This window comes from Rhinolophus ferrumequinum, chromosome 18 (assembly GCF_004115265.2).
Source record: "Rhinolophus ferrumequinum isolate MPI-CBG mRhiFer1 chromosome 18, mRhiFer1_v1.p, whole genome shotgun sequence".
Classification (NCBI taxonomy): Eukaryota; Metazoa; Chordata; class Mammalia; order Chiroptera; family Rhinolophidae; genus Rhinolophus; species Rhinolophus ferrumequinum.
The window spans coordinates 13668467-13673479 of record NC_046301.1 but is presented as its reverse complement, the minus strand read 5'-3'; the positions used below and the strand labels follow the sequence as shown (position 1 = coordinate 13673479).

Genomic DNA, 5013 nt, shown 5'->3' with positions numbered 1-5013 from the left:
GCATCTATGTTCATGAGCGATATTAGTCTGTAGTTTTCCTTTCTTGCAATGTCTTTGTCTAGTTTTTGTATTCAGGTGAATTCTGGCTACATACAATGACTTGCTTTTATTTTCTGAAATAGGGCATAGAGAACAGTATCATTTCTTGCTGGCACTGCAGATTTTCTGTGACACGGTCATAACCTCTATTGTATTTATGGTTTAGGTCATCCCAGCCCTCAGGCTCCATTTAGGGTCATTTGACCCCTTACTGCAGTGAAGGACCTTCAGAAGAGCCCTTCCATAGACTATCTTTGACTCCCACAGTGAGCACACGGAAAAGCTGTTATCTAAATTGAAGGAGTCTAGGGACATTGTGAGCATAATCCTTGGTGGCACGTTTCTCTGTTGGGCCTGCTCCAGATGAATGCAGGGACACTGAAAAAGGCAGTCTCCTCACAGAATCCAAAATGGGGACGGGAAAAACATCTATTGTTTTATTTTGCTCAGGATGCCACAGCAAAATACCACAGATTTGGTGGCTTAAACAACAAAAATATATTTTCCCATAGTTGTAGAGGCTGGAAGTCCAAGATCAAGGTGTCAGTGGGGCTGATTTCTCCTGAGGCCTCTTTCCTTGGACTCCCTCTTGCTGCTTCTAGATGTTGTAGATGGTTGTCCCTCTGTGGAAGTGCACCCCTGGTGTCTCTGTATGTCCAAATTTCCTCTTCTTAAAAGGGCACCGGTGAGATTGGATTGGGGTCGATCCTGCTGGCCTCATTTCAACTTAACTACCTCCTTTAACAGCCTCCGTCTTCAAATATAGTACTGATTAGGACTTCAATATATGAATTTGGGGGAGGGGGATACAACCAACCCATTATCTATCTGTCTGTCTGTCTATCTACCTACCTATCTATCTAATCTATCATCCAATCATTTCTATTCTCTCTATTCAAATAGCAGGCATTTTGATCTAAAAAGGACTTTATTATTTTCTTCCACTCCTCCATTTTTTTTCCTCTCTTACTCTAAGAAGCAATAGACTTTTAAAGTTCCCCCTTTCCCTTTTTTGATTTCCTAAGTTACACCCTCCTATATTATTTCCAGCCACTTGAGAATATGGAGATAGGAGAATTTAAAATATACACTGAAAATATTATTTTAATTACAGTGTATCCTAATCTTGATGATAAAACATCAGATATAAATATATTAAGCAATTCTTATATTTATGAAATAGTCCCAATAAACACTTTTTGAAATGATATATAAATGGAAAACAACGGAATTAACAATTTTCAGTTATAACTGCAAATATAAACTGTGAATAAGCAAAAAAAAAAAAGATACTTTTTAAAACTTTTGGATGCTTTTAACATTTTTAATGCCTCAACATTTATTGTTTTTATAATATGAAACAGCACTATAAATTATATCAAAGAATAATTACATAATTTTCCCGAGTAGATAAAAGTTTGTCTTAGTCTCCTGGGTATGGTTTCCTGTGGTAGTCGAGATTTTTTCCCCACATCTCAATGGTATGTTTAAACATAGTTTAAAGTTTCTCATAAACTGTGAATTTCAGTATTTGAGTTTGCCCCAAATACTGAATTGCATTCTGTGAAAATATGTACAAGGAGGATTAAAAATAAAGAGGATTTTCAAAACATAAAGCTATCAAATCTAACTCTACATCAAAATTTTTCATCTTCATTGGTAAGTATTGTGCAAATGCCTGAAACTGAGTTTAGCTTAGAAAGAAAAAGTCTCATCCTGTTAAGAATAAAATGGATTCAGCTCAAATGATAACAGAATAAATTTGGCTATGAACTAAGAGAAAACAGTTTCAAAATAGGTATGATTTTGAATCCAGACTAATATTAAAACAAACGAAAAGACTTTACCCAACAAGCCAAATTGAAGATACACAATGATAGTTTTATATTGCAGTGATAATTTCTCCATAGAATGATCTTAATATCATATTAGCAAACATTCTTGGGTTTTACATACATCTTAAATGCACCTAAATAAGAAAAGATGCAAAATCATAAAGATTACTTATTTTTTACCTATTCCTAAAGTAGAGTTGTCATAATTGGACAATGGGGATCAAATCAGTTAATCATTGACAAAAGATCACAGAGATTTTAGCATCTTATAAATGACCAACAAAGAATAATTTGCACTAAGATGTGTGCCATATGCAAGTCTTTCTGAGGACTGATATATATTAATATATATATATATATATATACACACACACACATAGATATATCACTATATATAGTGATATATATATATATATATTTAAATATATATATATATTAATTAAATATATGTGTGTGTGTGTGTATATATATATATATATATATATATATATATATATATATATTTCTCTATATATATATAAAGAGAGAGAGAAAGAGAGAGAGAGATAATACCGTAGGTAAGTAAGTAGGTAGCAGAAATGTAGGTAGGTAAATAGACAGATGGTTGGATACATAAATGTGTAAGAAGGAATTGAAATAGATTCTTTGAAAATGTTTTAGGAATTTAGTATTTAGGGGTCCTAAATACATGTGTGAAAGGGATAGGAAGAAATAGCTTGGTGCTAGTGATGTTTTCCCCACACATTTGGAAATTAGAACTGCTATCATTAAAAAATGGAAGGATTAGAATGAGTACGTAAGGTCTAGAACTGATTACAATAGCAATTACAGAGACCTTATTTCTCAAGACTTTAGTTCTCCTAAAGATACTTTAGTTCTCCTAAAGATCTGCAAGCCCAGCATGAGGTTCTTCTTCCCCTCTTCACCTCTTAAACAAACCTACCTTTCCTTTTCTCTTAAATATGTGATTTTAAGATTTGTTTAAGACTCTCTTGAGAGTAGGTTTCGGTTCACAACAAATTGAGGGGAAGGTACAGAGATCTCCCAAATAGCCTCCGCCCTCAACACATGCACAGCTTCCCCCGTTATCAATGTCCTCCATCACAGTGGTACATTTGTTACAATTTGTGAACAAGACACATCATAGTCACCCAAAGTCCATAGTTTACACTAGGGTTCACTCTTGGTGTTGTACATTCTATGGGTTTGGACACATGTATAATGATAGGTATGTATTCAACATTATAATATGTATTTTCATGCCCTAAAACTCTCTCTGCTCCACCTTTTCATTCCTCTCTCCCATGATACCCCCCGGAAACCCTGATCTTTTTATTATCTCTATTGTTTTGCCTTTTCCAGGATATCACAGAGTTGAAATCACACAGTATAAAGACTTTTCAGATCGCCTTCCTTCACTTAGTGATGTGCATTTAAGCTTCCTCCATGTCTTTTCATGGCTTGATAACTTCCTTATTTTTAGTGCTGAACAATATTTCATTGTCTGGATATACTGCAGTTTATCCATTCACCTAATGGAGGACATCTTGTTTACTTTCAAGTTTGGGCAAGTATGAATAAAGCTGTTCTACATGTCCAACCTTGGTTTTCCTACCCATCAGAATCCATGACTTAAAAAAATTAGTCAAAATTGACCTAGGAAAACATCATTGAATCAAACGCATCAAAGCCATTTATTGTTAAGCCTGACTTTTCTAGAATTTTTGGAGTAGCATATATTAGTCTGAATAGCATTCGATCTTTTGGATCCTGTGACGTACACAAAACCCCTCAAATATGCCTTCAGCTTATAATCCATATGGCCAGAGCTTTTTACTCTGCCGTAATGAACACTTCGGATGCACTATCGGTCAGGAAAGAAGAATGTTCAGCTGTCACTGGGGTATAGGGTTTGATGAATGCAGGTTTCTTTGTTTGGCCATCTGCTCCAGGGAGGAAGAATGAATACTATTATCTTTGGTGACTGTATGTTTTCCAGGTATTTTGAAGGGTACAACATCCATAAGTTCATCCTTTAGCTTCTTGGCCAGGCTGTGCAAGCCCAGTGAGGACTCATCCTGTTCCAGTAGAGAAACAGCACAAGCAGCAGCCAGTTGGTCTGCAGTGTGGCTCATGGTCTCGCTGGTGTGGAACGCAGCCTCTGCAAGAAGCTCAAATTATAGGAGATTCAATCTGAATTTACAGATTAAAGTTAATGGCTGATCCAGATCCTTGGCCTGATTGAGACCAAGAATCACTTTGCTCATGTGACAAATAGAGGTGTCAGACACTAACCCTACACCACCTACCATGACCACATACTGGCCAAAAACGATCAAGCCACCTTTGTGGTTATGGCTTGGTTGGTGGAGATGCAAGCCATGGTGACGAGTGTGAGCAGGAGTCTTTCTAGTCATGCTGCTTTTTGTCACTTCCTGTTTAACTTATACTAAGTATGATATAATCACCAGGTTCCTTTGGGAAATTGGTCCAAAGCAATAAATTCGAAAAGCACTGCTCCAGCCAAATCATATGGCATCAGGTCTTTACATGAAGTGCCCGGTAGCAAAAACGGACTGCAAACACCATCTACCACCACAATATTCCTTATACTGTGCTTGGCTAAGGTCTTCTTTGATTTGGACTGTACCACTGGGTCAGGTCATATCTGGGAGGAACAGCTCAGAGGTCAGAGAAAATTTGAGGGCCCATTTTAATGTACTGGGAAGATTTTTAAAAGTGTAAGTCAGGAGGGAAGTCATCTCGAAAGCATGTAACCTTACTGAGCATCTGCTCAGGATCCTGCTGTAGGTAATGTTTGGACCCAAGTGACATGACTCTGACGGACCAAGAGTTGGGTTGAGTCTAGAAAGGACCCCTCACACCTGCCTGCGGGATCCATGGGTGTCATGTGGAGTCTCTGGTCCTGCTCCCCACATAAGAATGCAGGATATGGTGAGGCCAAAAAGGAACACCAAAGGAGCCATGGATGGGGGTTTCATGCCCCTGTATTCTCACTGGCGGCTGGGTTGGAGACACAGGAAGCAGGAGCCACAATCTGCCATCCACTTCTCTGCCAACCAACCAAGAAAGAATCAACTTGCTAGCTGCAATCCACCATCCACTTCTCTGCCAACCA

The 5013-nt window shown here is 37.6% G+C and overlaps 1 pseudogene; it reads right to left on the bottom strand.

The window, feature by feature from the left end:
- Positions 1-3530: 3530 nt before the first annotated feature.
- On the bottom strand, positions 3531-4636 carry LOC117037883 (trifunctional enzyme subunit beta, mitochondrial-like; annotated as a pseudogene).
- Between the last annotated feature and the right edge of the window lie 377 nt (positions 4637-5013).